The sequence below is a fragment of the Sturnira hondurensis genome, unplaced genomic scaffold (genome assembly GCF_014824575.4).
Source record: "Sturnira hondurensis isolate 20B ecotype Veracruz unplaced genomic scaffold, ASM1482457v3 Scaffold0024805, whole genome shotgun sequence".
In the NCBI taxonomy this organism is placed as follows: domain Eukaryota; kingdom Metazoa; phylum Chordata; class Mammalia; order Chiroptera; family Phyllostomidae; genus Sturnira; species Sturnira hondurensis.
Window position 1 is genome coordinate 3,542,613 of NW_028097436.1, and position 26,068 is coordinate 3,568,680.

The following is a 26,068-nucleotide window of genomic DNA, read 5'->3' on the forward strand; positions in this document are numbered from 1 at the left end:
CAGACTATTCCAAAAAATCCAAAAAGATGGGAAACTCCCAAACTCTTTTTAGGAAGCCAGCATCATCCTAATTCCAAAGCCAGACAGAGACACAACAAAGACAGAAAACTTTAGGCCAATATTGCTGATGAACATAGACATATAGACCCTACAATCCTCAATAAAATATTGGCAAATTGCATCCAACACTACATCAAAAAGATCATACACCACCACCAAGTGGGATTCATTCCAGGAATGCAAGGATGGTTCAATATTCATAAATCAATAAATGTAATACATCACATAAACAAAAGCAAAGACAAAAACCACATGATCATATGAAGAGATGCGGAAAAAACTTTTGATAAGGTACAACACCCATTTATGATAGAGGTACTCAGAAAAATGGGAATAGAGGGAGCATTCTTCAATATAATAAATGCCGCACATGAAAGAACTACAGCCAACATCATACTCAATGGACAAAAACTAAAAGCTTTTCCACTGAGATCAGGAACAAGACAAGGTTTTCCACTTTCACCACTTCTATTTAATGCAGTATTGGAGGTTTTAGCCTCAGCGAACAGGCAAGAAAAGGAAATAAAAGGCATTCAAATCAGAAAGGAGGAAACAAAACTGTCATAGTTTGCAGATGACATAATAGTATATATGGAAAATCCTATAGACTCTAACAAAATACTGCTCAAACTAATAAATGAATTTGGCAAAACAGCGGGTTACAAAGTCAATATCCAGAAACGAAAGGCATTTTTGTATATCACCAATGAAACAGCAGAAGCAGAAATCAAGAAAAAATCCCATTCGATATAGCAAAAACAAAAATAAAATAACTGGGAATAAATCTAACCAAGGAGGTAAAAGACCTGTATGCAGAAAACTACACAACATTGAAGAAAGAATTCAAGGAAGACACAAACAAATGGAAACATATACTGTGTTCATGGATTGGAAGAATTAACATCATCAAAATGTCCATACTACCCAAAGCAATTTACAGATTCAATGCAATACCTATTAAAGTCTCAATGGCATATTTCACAGACATAGAACAAACACTTCAAAAATTTATATGGATCCTTTAATGACCCCGAATAGTAGCTGCAATGTTGAAAGAAGAATAAAGTAGGAGGGATCACAATACCTGATATCAAACTGTATTACAAGGCCATTGTAATCAAAACAGCCTCGTACTGGCATAAAAACAGGCATATAGACCAATGGAACAGAATAGAGAATCCAGAAATAAGCTCAACTCTCTACAGTCAATTAAAATTCGACAAAGGGGGCAGTAACATAAAATGGGGTAAAGATAGCTTCTTCAACAAATGTTGTTGGGAGAACTGGACAGCTACATGCAAAAAAATGGAACTTGAGCACCAACTTACACCATACACAAAAATAAATTTAAGGTGGATAAAAGACTTAAATATAAGCCGTGACACCATTAAAGTCCTAGAGGAGAACATTGGCAGGAAAATATCAGATATTTCACCCAGCAGGACTGATATGTCCCCTAGAGCAAGGATTATAAAGGAAAGAATAAACAAATGGGATCTCATCAAAATAAAAAGCTTCTGCATGGCTAAAGAAAACAGTATTAAAATAAAAAGTCAACCAACTGTATGGGAAAACATATTTGCCAATGATACCTCAGACAAAGTTTTAATTCTCCAAAATATACAAAGAACTCACATGACTTCACTCTAAGAAGACAACTAACCCAATTAAAAAATGGGGAAAGGACATGAACACACACTTCTCCAAGGAGGGCATACAGAGGATCCAGAGACACATGAAAAGATGCTCGATATTACTAGCTAACAGAGAGATGCAAATTAAAACCACAATGAGATACCACTTTACACCAGTGAGAATGGCTATCATAAACAAAGCAATAAACAACCAATGTTGGAGTGGTTGTGGGGAAAAGGGAACCCTAGCCCACTGTTGGTGGGATTACAGATTGGTACAACCATTATAAAAAACAGTGTGGAATTTTCTCAGAAAACTAAAATTGGACCTGCCTTTTGACCCAGCAATTCCACTGCTGGGATTGTATCCTAAGAACCCTTAAACACCAATCCCAAAGAGCCTATGTACTCCAATGTCCATAGCAGCACAATTTACAATAGCCAAGTGTTGGAAGCAACCTAGGTGCCCATCAGTAAATGAATGGATAAAAAAACTATGGTACATATAAACAGTGGAATTCTATGCAGCAGAAAGAAAGAAGGAGCTCCTACCTTTTGCAACAGTATGGATGCAACTGGAAAGCATTATGCTGAGTGAAATAAGCCAGGTATTGAAGGACAAATACCATATGATCTCACCTTTAACAGGAAGCTAAACAACAACACAACAAGCAAGCAAAATATAACCAAAGACACTGAAATAGAGAACAGGCTGACAGTGACCAGAGGGGAGAGGGGAGGGAATTTCAGGGGAAATAAGGGAGGGATTTAGAGGAACCTATATAAAGGATACATGGACAACAACTGAGAAGGGTGGAAATGGGAGGGAGGGGGGAGGATGGGGGGTGGGATGGGATGGGAGTAATAGACAGAAAACTGTACTTGAAAAATAATTAAATAAAAAAACTGGAGAAAAAAATATATATAACCAAAGACTCTGAAATAGAGACTACTGGGACAGCAACCAGAGGGGAGAGGGGAGGTAATTTCAGGGGAAATAGGGTAGGGGTTTAGAGAAACAAATATAAAGGATACATGGACAACAACTGAGAAGGGTGGAAATGGGAGGGAGGGGGGAGTACGGGGTGGGTGGGATGGGATGGGAGTAATAGACAGAAAAATAATTGAAACAGTAATACTTGAAAAATAATTAAATAAATTTAAAAAAAAAGAAAAAAGAAATAGAAGATCAAAACTACAAACAATAAAATGACAACAAGCTCACAACTATCAATAATTGAACCTAAAAAACAAAAACAAAAACAAACTAAGCAAACAACTAGAACAGGAACAGAATCACAGAAATGGAGATCACATGGAGGGTTATCAGTGGGTAGGGGGAAGTGGAGAAAGGGGGAAAAGTACAGGGAATAAGTAGCATAAATGGTAGTTAGAAAATAGACTGGGGGAGGGTAAGAATAGTATGGGAAATGTAGAAGCCAAAGAACTTATATGTAGAAGCCATGGATATGAACTACAGTGAAGGGGTGGAATGTGGGTGGGAGAGGATCTGAAGGGTGGAGGGGAATAAAGGGGGGGGGGAAATGGGACAACTGTATTAGCATAATCAATAAAATATATTTTTGAAAAACATAGAACTTATATACATGACCCATGGACATAAACTAAAGAGGGGATTGCTGGAGGAAATGAGGGGAGTGCTGGGTAGAGGGGGCAAAGTGGGAAAATTGGGAGAAGTATTTTAGCATAATCAATAAAAAATATTAAAAAATAAAAACTAAAATAAAATTTAGAGTGTTTTAGGTTCCTTGAAAACTTGAGAAAGTACAGGGATTCCTTCCATACTGCCAGTCTGTCTACACACAGCTTCCTTCATATTGGACATTCCCCACCAAATTGAACATTTGTTACAATTGATGAACCTACACTGTCATATTGTTATCACCCTAGGTATATAGTTTACCTTAGGGCTTACTCTTGGTGTTTCATAGTCTATCGGTTTGGACAAATAAATAATGGCATATATCCGCTGTTGTAATATCATACAGAGTATTTGTGATTGCCCTAAAAATCCTTAGTGCACCACCTAGTCTTCTCTCCCTCTTCAACCCCTTGCAACTACTGATAATTTTATAGTCTCCATTGTTTTTGTGTTTTCCAGAATGTCATGTAGTTGGAATCATGCAATATCTAGTCTTTTCATATTGTCTTCTTTCACTTAGTAAAATGCTTTAAGATCCCCTGTGTCTTTTTATGGCTTTTAGCTCATTGTTTTTACTAAATAATATTCCAGTTTATGAATATACCACAGTTTGTTTATCCATTAACCTACCAAAAGATATCTCAGTTGCTTTCAAATTTTGGCAGTTATGAATAAGTCTGCTACAAATATTCATGTGCAGATTTTTGTGTAGACATGTTTTCAACTCTGTTGGGTAAATAGAACAAGGAGCACTACTGGAGGAATGGATAATAAGATTATGTTAGTTGTATAACTACCAAACTACTTTCAAAATGGCTGTACATTTTTGCATTTTCACCAGAAATGAATGAGTCCTGTTGCTTCACATCCTTATCAGAACTTGGTGTCAGTGTTCTGTATATGTCTAATTTTTTAGTTGTTAAATAACTAAGCTATACTAACTGCCATATCTTTAAGCCAAGTCTTAAATATGTGGATGCATGTAATCAGTCAAGTTTATTATACTTCATGCTCTGTCAAATTGTTATTAGAATAATAGTAGGAAGGTATTGTTACTATGTAGTACCCCAAATACAATATATTAAAAGGAAACATAAACTTTTTCTGGGCTAATAACCATATTATTACTAACAATAATTAATATCTATTTAACACTTAGTGAGTCAGGCACTGTGATAATCAATCTATTTTCCTAACATTACTTGATTCTTACAAAAACACTGAGAAGTACAATTTCCATAGTACAGAAAAAGAAACTGAGGTTTATATTGAATAAGGAAATATTTAGTCAAAGAGATGAACTTCTTGACCACCACATTGAGTCAGAAAGAACTGGGGCCTAGCTTTGACAGCAAATCAATATATGAAGGACAGAAGCAAATGAATAGGAAGTATAAGATGAAGAAACAAAGAAAACAAGACGCTCTCAGGGTTTGTTAAAGAAATTTCTAGGTTTCAAGACTAAAAAAAAAGCTAGTTTCAGCCTAACTTTCTCCTCCTTTTCATGCATTTATTATTGAAAATGACTGTAAGAAGAATAGTAGGATAAGTTATGCATAACCAGAAAGTTATTTAATAACCAAAAAAATAAATAATCACAAGGTAATGTTTGTGAATTAAATAAAGCAGAGCAATGGGGAAAAGAATAAGTGTGCTTGTGTGTAGGTAGGGGTCATATTTATAATGAAAGGCATCACTGAAAACACCGTGTTTAAGTTTATATCTGAATGACTACAAAGAATCAGCTGGTGGAAGATCCAAGGGAAGAGAATACTAAGCAGAGAGAGAGGAAAGTGCAAAAGCCATAAGGACACAATAATCCTGGTACTTTTGAAAAAAATAGGAAGGTCATCTGGTGGAGCAGAGTAAACAAGGGGGAGAAAAGGAAATAAGGTCAAATGATTCAGGGCTTAAGCTGTGGCAATGTGTTTAGATTTGTTCTAAGTGCAATGGAAAGTTATTGGTTGGGTCCAGTGAGAAGTGAGACTCACCTCGACTTAATATTTTTAGAAGATCACTCTATATTTTATATGGAGAATAAGTTAATGAAAGACAGAAGAAAAATTAAATGCTATGAAAATAATCCTGGCACCCATAAGGTGGCTTATGTTCTAAGAGGGGAGCAGTGGAGATAGAGAAATATAGCCAGATTCAGAAAATATTTTGGAAATAGAATCTATAGAATTTGTTGGAAGTAAGAATTACCTCTTATTTGGAGGCCTAAGCAACTTTATGGAAGGTAGTGCATTTAGTGGCAAAAAGAAACTTAAAGAAACAAACTTTTGGTAGGGGTATGGAAATAAAAGAGTTGTCTTTTGGCCATGATAAAATTAAGACACCTATCTTGTCTCCACCACTGGTGAGTATTATGCTAAGTGAAATGAACCAGGTGGTGAAAGACAGTTAACATATGGTCTCACCTATAATTGGAATCTAATCAATAAAACAAACAAGCGAGCAAAATAGAACCAGAGACATGGAAATAAAGAGCAGACTGGCAGTTACCAGGGAGGAGGGGGAGGGGTGTAACAGGGGAAAGAAGGAGAAAGGTCAGGTCAAGGAACATGGGTAAAGGACCTATGGACAAAGACAATGGGGGAGATGATTGAGTGTGAAAGGTGGGGGTGGGCAGGGCAGAAGAGAATAATGGGGGGAAATGGGACAACTGTAGCTGAACGACAATACAAATTTTTTAAAAAATAAAATATCTATGGGAATAATCCTGGCTAATAGTGGAAATGGTTTAGAAGATATAAATTTTGGTGTCATATCCATGAAGAGAGCATTTAAAGCCAAAGGGACTAGATACAATTATACAGGGAGAGTATAGCTATGGGAAGAGTAGGAATCCAAGGACCACACAATGAAACAAAATAACACTTAAGGACAGGCACAAGAGGAGGAGTCAGTAGGATAGGCTGAGCAGGGGTTGTTATAGATGTCAAGAGAAGAGAGTTTATTAAGAAGGAGCATGTGCTCAACTGTATCATATACTGTCACTTAGTCAAATAAATTAAGGGCAGAAAATGGACAATTTAATTGTCAATTTAAAGTCAATAGCAACTAGGCAAGAGCAGTTTTAGAAATGCTAAGGATAAAATAAAGTGTACTGGTGAGAAAAAATGGATGCACATCAGTAAACATTTGGTTCTTGCAAGATGTGTTACTGTAACAATGAGCAGAGTGATAGGAATATAAGTGAGGTTAAAAATGGAGGTCAAGGAAAAGTTTGTTTAAAAATGATATATCATTTTGTTCTTATAGGAATCATATACTAGAGAGGGGCAAATGGTGAAATGAAGGGAGGATATTGTAACAGGACTGAACCCTTAAGGAAGTGAAATTCAATTGCACAATAAGAGGAAATGTACAGATTCAGAATGGAAGCATTTTCATGGGAGAGGGATGAGGGGATTTCTATATGCCACTATTACTGAGAAAGATAAGGGGGTGTTGGTCCCTGCAGAGGAGTGACACATAAAGTAGTCTCTTGTCTTCTAGCCCTGTCTATATGCTTGTCTGCCAGCGCAGAGGTGACGGGGAGTTGTCTATAACAAGGATTAATTTGTAAGCAGGTGAATACAATAGAGTGGGGTGAGAAGGCTCAGTGTGGTTTCAATGCTATGTGAAAGAGAAAAAAGTAATAAAAAATGAATGAATACTTAAAATGTAGACTTCTGAGACACTGCAGGTATTACAAGTTCAGGTATGAAGTGAGAATATGCCCTGAGGGGAATTAAAGAAAAGATCACTGGAGAGGAGAGGTCAGGAGAATGAGAGCCAGGTGTTATGAGAAGTGTGACCATGTCATCAAGAGGGGTATTAGTGAAGTATGGTGAAGTATTATCAAATATGGTGAAGAGAATAGTGAACTGGGACTGGAATCATCTGTGACTACGTAGGGACAGCGACAAGAAACAGCAAGGGGTGCTTAAGGTAACACAAGCTTTACATGAATTGAAATTTTCAGAATTTGAAGAAAAAGAAATAAATTGGAAGTAGCAATGGGGAGCAAGACTGCAATTCTCCCTCCAAACTTAGAGGAAAGAAGGGAAGGAAGGCAAGCAGGCAGGCAGGCAGGAAGGAAACAATAAGAACAAAAACCGTTAAAAATCCAACCTCCTATTGGAAAAGATTCAGAAATTATGGTATCCTGAGAAGATAGAACACTGGAAGTCCCATGTCCTTAAGGACTTTATAATGGGGGGGGGGGGTCAGTGAATACCTATTAGTAATTAACAAAAAATGGCAGAATAATTATTATGCAGCTTATATTTAAGAGCAGTATTGTACATCTTGCTGAATAAAAATTTTAAGCAGGGTACTCAAGTCAACACACTTCACCTGGGAATCAGGAGGTAACACAAAAATGTCAGGCTCCATGGCAAAGAGCAGAAACATCCTCTGACTACCAGACCCTGACCTTATCTTGGATGCATTCCCTCTGGGATCCCCTCCACTGCTGTTTTGTTCCACCTTTCACCTCCCAGCTAATTCACATAGGCATAGAGATGAGATCAGAGTGAGATTAAAAGGAAGCAGGGTATGAAAGTAAGCACAATCATAGCTCACTCTTAAACATAAACTCTGATTTATTGTTAGTTTTCATCCTCTTCAGCAAGCTCCCTTTAGGCAGGATAGAGTTCACTAAAAAGTTCTACCTACATATTTGCTCATTATAACAAAATTAAAATATTGAGAAATAGCAGAGAGCATTTAGTCTAGTGTGAATGTGTCTGTATATATAAAAATGAATGTCCGTCCTTCTTCATTACAAAAATTGAGTGTTAATTTGGACAGCAACCACAAGCAGCCTTCCTAAGCCTCCTCATATTCAATTTTTTTTGTGTTTCACTTACCGACTGCACTAAATATTGACTAAAATATAGATGAGTACCTTCCTCTAGAGATCTTAAAATAGGAAGCAGACCAAGGACAGGCATGAGGGAAGGGATCTTGCCCAACATTCAACAGGCCTCACACCTTCCCACACCTCCTGATTGCTGTCTGAAGCAGAAAGACCGTTTATTTATTTATTGTTTGTTTGTTTCTTTCTTTCTTTCAGAAAGAACTTAAAAGCAGCTTATAAGAATTCATAACATGCATAATAAATCTAAATAAAGGAGGAGTAAAGGAAAGAAAAGCCAACTTGTGGAATATAAAATTGGGCAGGGATACTGCTGAAGAATGTGGAGCAGAAAGCCCTATTCTCTCACTCTGGGTATGGTAGGGACACTGTTCTAAGCTTCTTAACGCTTGTGCTTTTGAGACAGCAGTCACACAGCTCACAGTACCTTTGACATCTCAACAGACCTGATGTACAGCTCAGGAGAAGTACAGCTATGGACAGTGTACTCAGCAATATTTTTACAAGACACACAACGGCTTTTTATGCTGTCCCTCAGTAGAGGCTGATGACATGGAGTCCAAATTATATAGAATTTTGCTGCTATAACTAAACCTAGGAATAGATTTTAGAATATGTAGAATAGGGTGTCAAACTCATTTTCAACTTTACATAAATTCACCTGGGGCCACATCAGCCTACCAGTTGCCTTCAAAGGGCCAAATGTGATTTCAACTCCTTAACAATTAAGGAGTAGTTACATTTATGCAGTTCTAAAATTATTTTGGCCCTTTGAAGGCAGCTGTGAGGCTGATGTGGCCCCAGGTGAAAATGGGTTTGACATCCCTGATGTAGAATGTCCTCCAAGCAACCATGACTAAATATTACTTTCATTAGAGAAAATTGAGACCAGTGCCAGTGGTGATGGTTTTGGCGATACTCTCTCATAGAACGCAGCTCTGTAATCTATCAATTAAATACAGACCCATACTCTGGAGGAAAACCAAGATCTAACCATGGCTGTGTACCTGGAAAGATGACCCATAGTTTCACTTTAATGTGAACTGGTTTACTCACAGAAAACCTTTAAGATAAATTCTAGTGCATAGATAAATGGGTGAATGTATTTTCACTCAGAATGACTGATGATTTTCTCCAGGAAAATGGTGAAGACATGTATAATCTAATGCCCAATTCTAAGGTATAAGACTAGCCATAGTCTGGCTCACCAAGTTTCTGAAAGATCTCAGTTTCTTAATAGGATGTTAGAACTACATGAAGACACATTTTTATTATTGCTACAGACATTTCTGAGAAAACACTGTCTGTCCTTTGGGCCACTAAACAGCTCAACTGGTGAGTTCAGTGTGAACAGATGTGGTTGATGCAACTGAGATCATGTCTTAGAGGGTGTTTGGTCTCAGTAGGGAGGGTGGTGGACCAGCTTGAAACCCTCTTTGAGTGACTCTCCATCAGTATTTTGCACATTGAAGAGAGTAACTCTTTTGTCTGTCTGCACTATCCATTTCATGGTAGGATCATGGAATGAAAAATGGGAGATGCTTAAGGGTCCTTAGAAGTCACTTAGCACAAGCCCTTCATTTTATAGATGAAATTGACAGAATTTGGTTTTGGCCAAGTTTACTGAATTATTTATTAAATCTCTGACTCCAAATCTGATATTCTTTCATACTGGCTCTCTCTTCAGGAATATTCACTCTTACAAGTTCAAGAATGAAAACTGCAAATGAATCTGTGAAGGCTCTTAAAAACTTACTGTTAATCATGGTAAAACTATATTTTTACCTCTCATGGATGATCTTTCTTTATAATATTTTCCTCCCTGAGAAATGTAATGTATACCTAGAGAAAATTTTTAAAATGTTTCCAAAAAAGAAATATTTTTGTAGAAAAAGTAATAATTTGTAGAAAAAAATAATTTATTTTCCTCCAGAATTTTTTCATGGGGGGAAAAGGTTTATTTCTTGTTTTACATTATTTGAACATAGGTATACAAAATTTGGTCTCTTTCTAATTTCACTTAACATCCTTGCATTTGGCATTTTCTAAATCTTTTAAAGTCTTTATAAAAATCATTTGAGTGAATGGAATCAGCAATCTTAATTTCATCAAATGTTTGTTTCATGCTATGCTCAACCTTTTCCTGTTGTATGATGAAAATTTTTCAGAGATTCTCCATTATAAACAATGCTGTGGTGAATACCTTTTTGAAAATATTTTTTCCTATTCAAAGTTTTTATTTCAGAAATAAAAATACTCCATCAAAATATCTGAGCATATAAAGCATTTAGTACCTCCTTCCAGATTGCTTTCCACTGTAACAATACCAATATATGTTGTCAGCAATAATACAAAAGAGCCCCTTGTCATTTTGTTCATCCAGTCATGAATCAGTAGTGGTGTTGAATATTTCTTGAATCTCTCTAAAGCACCGTTCCCTAAATGCTTAGTATCTAGTAGCTTATACTCAATACTACCATTTCTCATCTTTTTCCCCAACCCCTTGTTATCCTTCAAAGCTCATGGATTTGTTACATCTAAAGTTTTTGCAGAAAACAGATTTTTTAAAAGTCCTTTGAATGACTATGATGCAGTTTATAACAATAGTTTTTCTGTTAGGTTCTCTTTTCTCCACCAGTACACTACTAATATCTCAAAATAACATCCAGCCTACTATTTTGTCATTTTATCTTCCTTCCTAGTATATTCCCCATTATGTCTTCATCTCCCCAAGAACAGGAATTATCTTTTACACAAATCCTGTGCTTAGTACAGTGTATGATATCAAGCAGAAGCTACTCAAAATAATCACAGGGATGTAAAGTACAGCACAGGGAAAAGAGTCAATGATATTGCAATAACTATGAGGTGGTATTGAAAATATCAGGGGGAACACTTTGCAAAGTACATGATTGTCTAACCACTATGCTATACACCTAAAACCAATACAAAATAATATGGAAAGCAAACTATAATTGAAAAATAATAAAATACAAAAACAAGAGCTACTCAAAAAATGTTTGTAGAATGCACAAATGAATTAACAAATGCTTTCTTTTTTAAACTTCGAAAAAATGGTTTATTCTATTACAGTTGTCCCAATTTTCCTCTTTTTCCCTTTGGCTCCTCTCTACCCAACCCACCCTTCCAGCCCATAGTCAATCCCTTCTCCATTATCCATGACCATGCATCATTCATACATGTTCTTTGACTAGTCCCTTCCTTCCACCAGTCTCTCCTCTCCTTCCCTCCTTCAGCTATCTGTCTGTTCCACGTTTCCATGTCTCTGTTTTTATTTTTCCTTGACAGTTTACTTCATTAATTAGAACTAGACCAACATCTTACACCATTCACCAGAATAAATTCAGAATGGATTAATTATGTCATGATACCATAAAAGTCCTAGCAGAAAACATAGGCAGTACAATTTTAGACATCCCACATAGCAATATTTTTGCAAATATATCTGCTAACAGGGGTGTCAAACCCATTTTTATCAGGGGCCACATCAGCCTTGAGGTTGCCTTCAAAGGGCCGAATGTAATTTTAGGACTGTACACATGTAACTACTCCTTAACTAGGGGCAAGGAGCTAAGCAGTGCCACTAGGTAGAAACAAGGTGCCAGGTGGGATAAAACAAGGTGGAGGGCCGGATTCAGCCCATAGGCCTTGTGTTTACCAACTGCGTCCTAGGGCAAGGAAAATAAAGGAAAAAAATAAACAACGGGACTATATCAAATTAAAAAGTTTCTGCATGACTAAAAAAACCATCACCAAACTGAAAAGGGAACTGACAGCATGGAAGAACATATTTGCCAATGATGCACCATATAAGGGTTTAATCTCCAAAACATATAAAGAACTCATAAAACTCAACACCAGGAAGACAAACGACCCAATTTAAAAATGAATGAATAAATGGTGTTGTAAGTAACTTTAAAATAAAATTTTAGTCTATCAACATTATAAATGTTAAATTGAACTTTATAAATCTAGCCATCAAATGGAGAGGAGTAAAATGAAACTGCTTAACGTATATGCAAATTAAGGCAGAAAAGTATTCAATAAAGTTTTGAATATATGAGCTAAAACTATCCAGAAATTTTTAACATAACAAAAGATTATCAAAAGTTGTAAGTGACTAAAAACAGGATGTGTTGATGAAAAGCATTTTAAAGCCTGGCACTCACTTCCCCAAATGCGATAATGCCATAATGAATTGTATTTCTAGAGCACAATAGAATGAGTAACTGAAAGTACTCTATAATTCCTTGTGTCTAAGAGTTGCAGTTCAACTCTAACATCATACAGATTCAGTATTTTAAGCATAAAAGGATATAAGGATCTGTCCACAGAAGCCCTTTATATCTTACAACAAGAGAACGCTGTTTATAATGTGACACCAGCTGCTCAGGCAAAATGGGTTCTATTAGAACTAATTTAATTTTACATAAGTTGATCTATTTGCATTTTGAGTCCCCAGTTAGATCACTAGGTACTACTTTACAGACAGATCTTGTTTCAGGCTTCAGTGTGTGGACAATGCTTAATCAGTGTGTACATCAGAAAATAAACATAATCATCAAGTACACTAATTAAGCCTAGAAAATGTTGCAACATGCATACAGTGTATGGATTAACAAGGCAATTCATTAAATATCTTAATTATGAATACTATATTTCTCAAACATTTTATTCCACAATGCTTCAGATGAGTTTAGCAGTTCTATAACCCATTGACACTCCTCTCTTAAGTGAATTTTTTAAATCGTGACACATCTGTGTATCCTCCCTACATTGAGGCCTCTATAAAAATAATATTTCTCACCTTAAACCGCATCTTTCCTTTGAGCAGCTAAAACAACCCTCAACTGCTAATAGACACATCAAAAATAATTAAAATTATAAGATGGAATTGTATCAAATGCCATAATCACACTAAGCAGTATCCCACTTTTTCACATTCACTCTTGAAATGAAAGGATTGATGTTTATGTGCTGTACAGACTTCCTTTTGAAAAAACACATCCAAAAGGTTAATGTAAAAGGTATATGTATATAAAACATACATATATACCTGTATGTATTTTAGATACTCTAAACACATATATGTTAAATATATATAAATATGTATATGTGAAATATATATATGACTTTTACCTGTAAACTTAGTTTCAGAAATCATCATTTCTAAAACAAAGTTCTATTGATGAGCATAGCACAGATAGGAGGAAAGAAGAACTGTAGGGTATTTCAGTGACACAATCTTTTTGTTCTCTCAAAAAGCAGATCATTTTTAACAAGATATAACAAAGGAAAAAAGGTGAGGGATGGATCCTGTTTACTTCATCTTGTTAAACACCTTAACTATAAATATAGAAACCAAAAACAGTCTCATGGCAATAGTATATCACATTCTATTTGCACACAGTTTTGATACATAATAAATCAAATTAAAACATTTTATTAAAAAATAACAATTCTTTTTTAAAGCATTTTTAAATTTAATTATTGTTCAAGTACTGTTTTCTGTCTTTTATTCCCATCCCAGCTCACCCTCCACATTTCCACATCCCACCCCATTTAAGTATTTGAATTAAAATTTTAAATCAGTTAAATTTTAAATCAGTTAACTGATTTAAAATTTTAATTCAAATACTTAAATGGGAGGGATGCTCCCCACATCCCTCCCATTTCCACCTCCTCTTAGTTTTTGTCTGTGTGTCCTTTATACTAGTTTCTGTGAATCCTTCCCCTTTTCCCCTGAAATCCTCTCCCCTCTCCCCTCTGGTCCCTGTCAGCCTGTTCTATATTTCAGTGTCTTTGGTTATATTTTGCTTGCTTGTTTGTGTTGTTGTTTAGCTTCCTGTTAAAGGTGAGATCATATGGTATTTGTCTTTCACTGCCTGGCTTATTTCACTCAGCATAATGCTTTCCAGTTCCATCCATGCTCTTGCAAAGGGTAGGAGCTCCTTCTTTCTTCCTGCTGCATAGAATTCCACTGTGTAAATGTACCACAGTTTTTTGATCCAGTCATTTACTGATGGGCACCTAGGTTGCTTCCAACTCTTGGCTATTGTAAATTGTGCTCCTATGAACATTGGGGTGCATAGGTTCTTTTGGATTGGTGTTTCAGGGTTCTTAGGATATACTCCTAACAGTGGAAGGTTGTGGGGAAAAGGGGACCCTAGTTCACTGTTGGTGGGATTTCAGACTGGAACAACCATTATGGAAAACAGTGTGGAATTTTCTAAGAAAACTAAAAATAAACATGCCTTTTGACCCAGCAATTCTCAAAACTTGTATAGATATATAGCCATGCCTTTAAGTCTGTAAAAACTTGTCCAATTTTATAATTTTTTAAAGATTTTATTTATTTGTCCTTAGAAAGGAAGGGAAGGAGACAGGGAGAGAAATATGAATGTATGGTTGCCTCTCGTGAGTCCCCTGCTGGGAACTGGCCTGCAACCCAGGCATGTGCCCTGACTGGGAATCAAACAGTGATCATGTGGCTTGTAGGCCCGCACTCAGTCCACTGAGCTACACCAGCCAGGGCCCAATTTTATAATTTAATAATTGGTATATTATTATATCTCTTCTGAAGTTTTTGAATTCATAGAAAATTATAGATTAAGTTATCAAGAAATAAAAATTTACATATTTACTTGTCTAAATAAATAAAATACACAGAAAAATAGTTACATTTTTAATTTAAAGCCAAAGCATATGCAGAGCTTTAAAACATTTTAATCCTGGTAATCTTGTACTAAAAATGTTACTCATTCCTCCAGATTGAAAACTTGGTGATACTGGCAGGTTTGATTTCTATACTATTTATAGTCAAAATCCTAGATATTAACTGATTTAAAATTTAAATTCAAATACTTAAAAAAATTAATGGTAGATGTTTCTGTGTATTTTTGTAACAACAAGTGAAAATTAAAATAATCCTGATGAACCTGGAAATAGGGAAACTATATAAGTTAATCAAAGCATTCAACCTTGTGACAGTAGTTGTGCACTGTCTTCTACTATGTAGAATATAATGCTGTCTCTCATTTTCTTTTAAAAAGAAAATTACAACTAAAATAAGATGGATGACTTTTGTTAAAGTTCACTTCAAGTTTAAATTCATGTGTCTCAGATTATCAACTTGGAAGCAATGTATTCTTAATGCATTTGGTGTATCATATCAAGCTTTGCCAAGTTCAATCCATTATCTTTGAAGACTAAAACAATAATTTCTTCATTACTAAAATGCAAGTACAGTGTAAGTAAATACTTATCTGTGGTAAGATATTATCCTTCCAACTAAATAGTTGGAGGAATTATACAAAATATGCTATGCTTTCTAGAAACTAAGCAGACTTCTTTGTAAGATAGGCTATTATAATAAATCATATAATATATATATATTAATGTTTTTTAAAATTATTTAATTATTTCTTAAGTACAGTTTTCTTTCCACTACTCCCATCACATCCCACCCCCAGTGCTCCCCCTCTCCCTCCCATTTCCACCCTTCTCAGTTGTTGTCCATGTATCCTTTATATATGTTCCTCTAAATCCCTCCCCTATTTCCCCTGAAATTCCCTCCCTCTGGTCATTGTCAGCCTGTTCTCTATTTCAGTGTCTTCGGTTATATTTTGCTTGCTTGTAAGCATTATGCTGAGTGAAATAAGCCAGGTGTTGAAGGACAAATACCATATGATCTCACCTTTAACAGGAAGCTAAACAACAAAAACATCATTTAATATATTTTTAAGAGGAGGGTATCACAAACCATTATGTGAAGCTGATAAACACTGTGGACCCTATTCCTGAACAAATTGCAAATAGTAATGAACAGGTCTTTTCATAGCACTGTAGCACAATGCTTCTTATCCTAGACCACGTAAGTGAAACCAAAGAAAAAACTAGAAGTCTAAAATTTAAGAGGCCCAGCCCACCAATGTAGCAAGAAACAAATATGAGAAGCATTTTTTAGGAACCCATGATTCCAGGAAAACACCCCTCCCCCAAACAAGATGCTCTCCAAGAATCCCCCCAAAGTTATTTTTCCAGTTTGTTTAGGTAAATTGTGATTGACATTTGACATTCCAAGATCCTATACTTTGTGGCAGGAAGCAAACACTTTTCCCCAAGTGAGGAATCCCGACCTTTTCTTGGCCTTTCCTTCAAGTTGCCTCTCAGAATCCCTGCCCTTAACTCCAGTATAACTATAAGCTCAGTCACTGTTAATAAAAACAACTCCACAGTTTCTAAATCCCCGGATACTCTATTTTGAAAATAGAAAACAAATTATTATAAATTATGTTCAAAGTTATAAAATTTCTTATGTTTCAGCTGTGTTTGAAACCTTTTAGATCAAAGATTTTCTGAGGATAGATGAGGATTGACAGAAGTTCGGTACTAAGCAATATATATCAGAGAGTAGTCTAAAAGGTTTAGGGTATGAAAAAGGCAGTCCAGTACAAAAAAATTGTTAAATTTTGTTTTTACTCATACTGAGCATATTTCTGTGCCAACATCATTAGACCACTCAAGGCCTTTCCTGCTTAAAGTCCCCCAAATCATGGAAACCACTGATCTTTTGTTTGCCCTAAAATAAAATAAAAAATACCTGGAACAGCAGAAAATAGTACTTTCTCCTGTTTTCCTATACCACGATGTTGAGACTTCCAATGAAGAAAAGAGTTCTCATTTTATGAAGTTCTTAGAATACTAAGAACATGCTAAACATATCAAATAGTGTATTTATTCATCAAGGTTAATATTAGGAAATTAAAACTTTATTAGTAGAAATAAAATTAGGTTACTAAACCCTTATAATCAGTAATACTTAGGAAATATTAAATAACTAACGCATTTTAGGTCACCCTTGAACTTCAAGATTATGTTTAAAGTTGTTATTGATGTGTTTAGGGTTTGTTGCTGAGATAAATATATTTTCACATAAAAAACTGTTCTTTTGAGATCATTTTTATCTTGCAACATTTAACTTTGTCTGTTACCAGGACAACCACACAGAATTAACAATGCCATTATTGAAGTGAACATGACACATTATCAGGTTTTGCACAATATTATATAAATACATAAAATATAATAACACTAATTATTTTGTAAAGATATATAAACTCAACTTCTGAGCCAATAATATCAATACTACATCTACTAATGATTGTGATAGCCACAAATTTTAAATTCCTTACCTTGAGCTGGATGCTATGAATTTTAATTTAATGTTGCCAGCATATTATTAACTAATTTCTGTCAGGATGAGTATGACTATCCTCTGGCATCACAAATTCTGGGAGAATTGTTTTTATTTTCCATAGAGGATGAGAAAATATGTAGATTATATTTGTTGAGAATATTTAGAGTCAATAGTATGAAAAATAAATACACTTCCTTGTAAAACAATAAAAAATAATACAGAATATTTTAAACATGTGAAAATGATTAAACAAACAAATAACATAAATATGTGAACAAGACAATGATGACAGGTGTTTGGGGACATCTGCCAATATCTGGTTCCCTAGAGCTTTGGTTTTTAGTTAGTTATACATAGAATAGGGGTAAAGCCTTTGGGTGTGCAATTTGGGAATGTGTTTGGAGATAATAGAAAAGCCTGGAAAGGTTTGGAAAGCCTGGACCCATGGAAAGAAATACCCACGGTAAAAACATTGACTAAAAAAAAAAATGTGTGCCATCAAGAGTAACTGAAATAAACTTGTCTGTCTTGTACCTGGCTCTGGAAGAAGGTAGAAAATAACCACTAACCTAGACATTCATGGTGAGCAGGTTCACCTTTAAACAATAACAATGACTTATAATAAGAATTAGTCCCACATGTGGGTTTGGTACTAAAGGCCACATACTGCTGCGGCTCCACAAAAAGGCAAATTAAGAATTGACTTTACAGTGGTTTGAGTTGCCTTCTGGTAGAAGCAAGCACACATTTTCTTGAAGGAAAAGACCTTCAATCAATCCTCAAGACTCTCCACAGATACCCCTTCAAAGCAATTGGATGCACAATTTTTCAAAGACAATAATAAAAGAAATGAGTGAGAGATGATCAATAGAAGAAAAAAATCACTTTAAAACCCATAAAGATTGACAACTTTGAAAATAATGGCTATAGAGTGTAAAATATATTTAGAATAGTTAAATAAATGAATATATCTAATCTATGATTAGTACAGAAGAAAGTATCAAAGATGATCAGGCAGATTTGGTAAAAATAAAATAAAATAAAATAATAAAATAAAACAAAACCTGGGTATAACTGTAAGAATAAAAAACTAACAAAATAAGAACTTAAGTAGTTGGACTAAACACCAAATTAGATACATTTGAGCAACTGAGAGATGAATCTGAAAAAAATTACTCAGACAGCAGCAGAAAAAGATAAAGAAATTAAAATATTAAAACAATTAACAGATATTGAGGATAGAATGAGAAATCCTATCATATACAAAATAGCAATCTTACAAGAAAATATTAGGGAGAATCACAGAACTACAATTTTCAAAAAGAAATTGAGTGAAAATGACTTTACATTTCTGAATCACAATGAATTTCAGTCAGAATAAATAAAACAATTTACATCTTCAAACACGATAGTGAAAATTCAGAATATTTAATAAACAAACAAGATCTAAAAAACAACTGGAGACTCCTTGAAAGAAAATGCAGTAAAAGAGCAAACAAAGTAATCCAGGAGTTAGCACCTCCAAAGTCTAACATTATTTTCTGAGAGAAAATGACCACCAAGCTAGCCATTTTGGATAAGCAACTTTACCTCAATAAATAAAAGGGAAAAATATGTTCAGACATATATGAATTGACTTTACTACAAATAGGCATGCCCATAAGTGGTCTTAAGAATGTACTTTAAGAAGAAAAAAATACATATAAAATGAAAGTCTGACATAGAAAAGAATTTATAAATAAAAGGGTTAATATGTGGCAAAACTAAACAAGTATTTACTTCATAAAGCAATAATAATAACATCTAATTTGGAGAAGAATCAAACTATGTTTTGAAAACAGCAGTGATGTGCAGTGGGTGTGATTTAAAGAAACCTATGACTGTACTGTCTTAGAGGATAAAAGTTTAACTTTAAACTTTTTAAGCACAACATATATGTAAACGTTTCTAGGGTAACCAATAAAAGAATGAAGTATTTGTTGAAGAAAATATTTATCATTCTAAATAGGCAAGAAAGAAGAAGGAAAAAAGCAGAGCAAACAAAAATCCTAAGATTTCTCCCTATTATTTGACATTATATAATGACAAAAAGTCAGTTGAACAGGAACATATAACAATTCTAGACTTGTAAGTATCCAATGACATAAATTTGGAATATGAATATTAATAAAAATGAGCATATCTACTACATGTCAGTATAGACTTTAAACTAATTCTTTCATAACTGACAAAGCAAAGATCAGTAAGGCTGATGATGATTTGACATTAACTAACTTCAGCCAATAGACATATATATAGAACCTATTCTTTAAAAATTTACATGGAGGACCTCTGGTCAAGATGGAGGCATAGGTATATATACTGTGCCTCATCATACAACCAAAAGAAGCACAGCAACAAATTTAAAAAAAAAAACCAAACTGACAAAAAATCAAACTGTATGGAAGTCTGATAACCAAGGAATTAAAGCAGAAACATTCATCCAGACCAGTAGAAGAGGTAAAGAAGGGCAGCTGGGCAGATAGGACTTGTGGCAAGGCTGTGGTTGGTGGAGCAGGCAGTCCCACATTAATTTCAGATCAACAAACAGAGAAACAACTGGGGAGCAAGACAGACTATGCAACCCAGGGTTCCAGTGAGAGAAATTAAAGCCTCAAAACCTTTGACTGAAAAAATCTGTTGGGGTTGAGGCAACAGGATAAACTCCCAGCCTCACAAGAGGGTTCACTGGAGAGGCCCACAGGGTCCATGAAAGTACACAAAACCACCTACCCAGAAATCAGCACCAGAAGGGCCCAGTTTGGTTGTGGCTAGCAGTGGAAGTGACAGAAGCCAGCAGAGAGCCGATAATCAGCATTATTTCCCCTCAACCCCTCCCCCACATACAGCACCACAACACAGCAAGGTGGGTTGCCCTGTCCTGGAGAATACCTAAGGCTCTGACCCTTACTACATAATAGGTAAACCAAGACCAAAAATAAAAATGGTCCAAAAGAAGAACACATCAAAGCTCCAGAAAAAATGCAACTAAGCAATGAAGAGATAGCCAATTTATCAGATGCATAGCTCAAAACACTGGTAGTCAGGACACTCACAGAACTGGTTGAGTATGGCCACAAAATAGAGGAAAAAGTGAAGGCTATGAAAAGTGAAATAAAGGAAAATGTGCAGGGAAACAAAAGTGATGGGAAGGAAACCAGGACTCAAAACAACAGTTTGGACCAGAAGGAAGAAATAAACAATCAACCAGAACAGAATGAAGAAATAAAAATTCAAAAAAAATGAGAGGCTTAGGTACCTTCAGGACAAGTTTAAATGATCCAACATCCAAATCATAGGGATGCCAGAAGAACAAGAGGAAGAACAGGAATTGGAAAAGTTCTTTGAAATAATAATGAAGGAGAACTTCCCCAATCTGGGAAAGAAAATAGACTTCTAGGAAGTCCAGGAAGCTCAGATAGTCCCAAACAAGTTGGACCCAAGAAAGCATCCACCAAGGCACATCATAATGACATTAGCCAAGATTGAAGATAAGGAGAGAATGTTAAGTGCAGCAAGAGAAAAAGAGAGAAAGTTACCTACAAAGGAGTTCCCACAAGACTATCTGCTGCTTTCTCAAAAGAAACCTTGCAGGCAAGAAGGGGCAGGAAAGAAGTATTCCAAGTCATGAAAGGCAAGGACCTACCTCCAAGATTACTCTCTCCAGCAAAGCTATAATTTAGGATGAAAGGGCAGATAAAGTGCTTCCTAGATAGGGTCAAGTTAAAGGAGTTTATTATCACCAAGCCCCTATTATACAAAATGTTAAAGGAATTTTTCTAAGAAAAATAAGATAAAAATATGAATGGTAAAATGCCAACAAACTCACCATCATCAACAATTGAGGTTCTCATGAGGTGAGGAAGATGACAGCAAGATAGGTGGGAGCAGACTCCACTTCCCCCTGGGCACAGGTGAAACACCTAGCTAATCTTCTGAGGAACAGAGCCAACAGCCAACAGTATCCCAGCACATATAAAGATTGGAGACCAAAAATTGTAAAGGACATTGAAAAATCAGACAGTAAAGAGAATGCTTCAGAACAATAAGGTCCCTGGGATCAGTGCTGGGTGAGGGCACCTCCAGGATTCTTGGGAGAAAGCCAGGTCAATGGCTCCCTCTCCTACGAAACAAGGTTTGAGCAGCACCAGGAGGGACTTGGATGCTTGAAGTCACAGGGGATGAGTAAGGATGAAGTGAGAAACACACAGGGGTGGTGTGCACCACTGAGACCGTGGATGCAGGCTAGGAAGAGTTGGGCCCTGACCTAGTCAGTCCCTGGTCAGGTTGGACAATTGGGCTGTGTCAGAGGTCAGGCACTTGTCTGAAGCAGCAAGCTTAAATAGAAGACATTTTTCAAAGATAAAAAAGAGGCGCTCAGTGACTGTTCAGGGAATTCTCCACAGCAGATTCTCCCGCTTCACACCTGAAGCCCCAAAGATGGTGCACACTGAATCCCGCGGGCTAGCGGCTGCTGGTCCAAGCTCATACCTGCAGCCCCCAGGACAGAGAGCACTTGCCCACGCAGCCCAGCGGCTGCTAGTCCTGCCCTAGCAACAAGGCTGAGTGTTCAGGCCCAGGCTGGGCCCGCAGACCCAGGACAGAGTATACTTGATCCCACAGCCCATAGGCACCTCCCACCTGGACCCTATGCCCAGAGCTCTGCAGGGACAACTGGTTCTCTAAGAGGAAAGCGGAGACACCCCCACAGAGGAGAGCTGCAGGGCTCAGGGAGTCAGCAATCCTCAGAAAGACTTCACTCAGTGAAGGGGGCTGAACTACCCCAAAGGGGTGCTGAGAGTCCCTAGCATCTAGAACAGCAAAGAGCAAGAAGGTGGTATATGAGTTGCCCCTAATTGGTGCACCCCAAGGACAGCACAATTGGTGGACTGAAGGTATAGGCTGGGTGCAGAAGGGCACTGGGGCCCTGCAGCGAACTGAGGAACAGAGCTAGAGGCTGGGCAACTGGGAAGAGTGCAGCTCAGGAAGGAAGAAAAGCAAACCCAACTCCCCCTCAGCCTGCTGTAGCCAGGAAGACCAGCAGAACCATCTTGGCCAGTTTATAGCCAGCAAAACACTTTTAAAAAAATTCCCTCTTCTTTTCTTTCCTTCTTTCTCATTTTTATTTCTTCTTCCTTGCTTTCCTTTTTTATCCTTCCTTCCTTCCTTCCTTCCTTCCTTCCTTCCTTCCTTTTTTATTTTTACTCCTACAAGTTATACAATAAAACCTGGAGCTGTGAAAAGACCAGAGTTAGATCCAAAAAGGGGTCATCCCAACAACTGAGTGAGACAAATTTCATTTTGCCGCTCCAGAGAAATTGTAAGTACTGTATATTTACATTATTATTACTTTTCATTATTCTTACATATTTTATTTTATTGGTATTTTTGTATTACTCTTTTGGTTTAGTCTTCTTCACTTGGTTTGTTAAAATGCATTGTTTGGTTTCTCTTGTACTCCCTTTCATAGTGTATTTTTATTTTTCTATTTTTCACTTCACTTGTGTTCCAATAGCACACTACTCTAGGTCCTGTACTTCCTATTCTGGTTATTCAGGTAGATTCTGTCATATGATTGTTGGCCCATTACTACTGTAAATAATTGCAGTTATACACAATTGTAAATACTTCACAGCACCCCTCCCAAATCTTAGCTCATTTCACTGTTTCCTGAACTTTATTACCATGGTAGTTAACTCTATTCTCTACCACACTACACCTATTTTCTATCATTTACTCTCACTTTACCTCATAATCTGACCCCCCCCCCCCAAGCTCAGTACTTTCTAGATCCAACTCATAACCCTTCCCTGCCCCTAACAAGAGTCTTATCTTTTTTCCTCCTTTTCTAAAGAGTGGCTATTTGGGTGAAATATCATGTTAACACTATACATATCCAAAGGATCTCCTATTGCTTCTCTACAGGCTGGAACTTTAAATTTCATAGAATATACTCCTGCTGTCTTAAATCATTTTGCCTTTCCCCTCCAAGTGATCACAAAAAAAGAGTAGGTGAGAGCCATGAATATTAGTACACCTGCTGGAAGAGGAAACCAAGCAACAAATGAACCACCAACAGACAACAACAGAAGAAGGTGAAGGAGGGAATGGAAGCCATACTATCCTCAATCCAGGATTTATCTGAAAATACAACTAAATGGTGGAGAAATTACCCAGGAAAAACAACTGAACAAGAGTGAGAGAAGAGTCTCAATACCTTGTACACAAATAAGAATCAGCTTCAACATAACCTGTCCACACCTGCACAACAAAATAAAAGACATGATGAATAGAGTGGCCCTCAGTTAACCAGCTAGAGGGAAGGACCCCCCAAAGAATGTCCCAACAGCAATCAAAACCCAAAGATATACAGAGAACCAATGTACACAACAGTCCAAGACCAGTGAGCTCAGGACATCAAGGAGACAGCAGCACTGAATGTCACAGGTCTTCTACCATAGAAGTTCACATCAGAAACCCAGGGAGTCAGAACAGATAAATTTCAAAAGCAGAGGCTAATAAGAAGAGTCTCACAAACAATGGGAAGACAAAGAAACAACCTCCAACTGAAAAGAAAGGAAGAAGTCTCAGAAAGAATGCTAAATGAGATAGAGGGAACTCAACTATCAGATACTGAGTTCAAAGCAATGGTTATAAGGTAGATCAATGAGATCACATAGAATTACCAAAAACTACAGGGAAACTACAATGAACTCACTGCAAACTATTTCAACAATGAAAACGGAAATAAAAACTATCAACAAGGGTCAAGAGGAAATGAAGAATACAATTTCCAAAACTGAAGAACACAGTAGAAGGAATCAAAACTAGGCTAAATGAAGCAGAGGATTGGATCAGTGAGCTGGAGGACAAGGTAGGAAAAAACACCCAGAAAGAAAAAGAAAAGAAACATAAAAACAGAAAGAACAAAGTGAGATTAAGTGAAATGGAGGACAACGTGAAATGTAACAATATCTGTATAATAGAGATACCAGAAGGAGAAGAACAAGGGATAAAAAATCTATTTGAAAAAGTAATAATGGAAAATTTCCTTAATTTAATGAGAGAAAGAGTCACCCATATCCAGGAAACACAGAGAGTCCCAATCAAGAGGAACCCAAAGTGGCCCACTTCAAGACACATCATCATTAAAATGGCAAAACTTGTATACAAAGAGGGAATCTTAAAGGCAGCAAGGGAGAAACGGGAAGTAACATACGAGGGAGCCCCAATAAAGTTAGAAGCTGACTTCTCAATGGAAATGCTCCAAGCCAGAAGAAAATGGCAAGAAATACTCCAAGTAATGACAACCAGAGGCTTGCAACCAAGGCTACTTTACCTAGCAAGACTCTCAATTAAGATGGAAGACCAAATAAGGAGCTTCCAAGACAAAAGAAGTCTAAAAGAATACACCTCCACCAAACCAGCTCTTCAAGAAGTGCTAAAGAGACTGCTTTAAGAAAAGGAAGGAAAAGAATGAGTGAGAGAGGAACACAGATACAGAAAATTGCAAGGAATAAGTACCTATCAATAGTAACCTGAAACACAAACAGATTAAATGCTCCAATTAAAAGACATAGAATAGCTGAATGGATAAGAAAGCATGACCCACACATATGCTGCCCACAGGAGACCCACCTCAGGACAAAAGACCTACACAGACTAAAAGTGAAGGGCTGGAAACAAATTTTCCAAGCAAACAGAGAGGTAAAAACAGCTGGGGTAGCAATACTCCTATCAGACAAAATAGAATTCAAAAAAGGCCATAAAGAGAGATCCAGAAGGTTGCTTCATAATATTCAAGGGAAGAATCCACCAAGAAGACATAAACATTGTAAATATATATGCCCAACATAGGAGCACCCAAATATATAAAGAAAAACTTAGAGGATTTCAAGAAAGATATTGACAGCAACAGAATTATAGTAGGGGATTTTAATACCCCACTGTCAAAAATGGACAGATCTTCCAAACAAAATATTAACAAAGATATTGCAGCACTGAACAATATCCTAGGTCAAATAAACTTAACTGATACATATAGAGAGAGCCTTTTATTCCAAAGATACAAAATATATATTCTTTTCAAATGCACATAAAACATTTTCAAAGATTGGCCACATGATGGGACATAAAACAAGCCTCAACAGACTCAAGAAAATTGAAATCATATCAAGTATTTTCTCTGACCACAAGGTACTGAAACTAGAAACCAACCTCAAAAAACAAAACAAAACTCAAAAACACCCAAAATCATGGAGATCGAATGGCATAATATTAAACAATGAATGGCTCAAGAATGAAATCAAGGAAAAAAATACAAAAAGTTTCTAGAAACTAATGAAAATGAACTCACAACAGTCTAAAACTTATGGGACACAGCCAAGGCAGTTCTGAGAGGAAAGTTCATAGCTATATAGGCCTATCTAAAAAAAATAGAAATACTTCAAATAAACAACCTAACCCTAAACCTACAAGAACTGGAAGAACAACAACAAAGACAGCTCAGAGAAAGAAAAGGAAGGAAAAAAAAGAAAAAGGAAGGAAATAACTAAGATCAAAGCAGAATTAAATGACATAAAGAC

The 26,068-nt window shown here is 36.3% G+C and overlaps 1 long non-coding RNA gene across 1 annotated transcript; it reads left to right on the forward strand.

Moving 5' to 3' along the window:
• The first annotated feature begins 3,078 nt into the window (after positions 1-3,078).
• Positions 3,079-23,808, forward strand: LOC118981849 (uncharacterized). Its single transcript, XR_005065423.1, has 3 exons — positions 3,079-3,181; positions 16,857-16,865; positions 23,797-23,808. It is a non-coding gene; the product is annotated as an uncharacterized LOC118981849 (long non-coding RNA).
• The last annotated feature ends 2,260 nt before the right edge of the window (positions 23,809-26,068 follow it).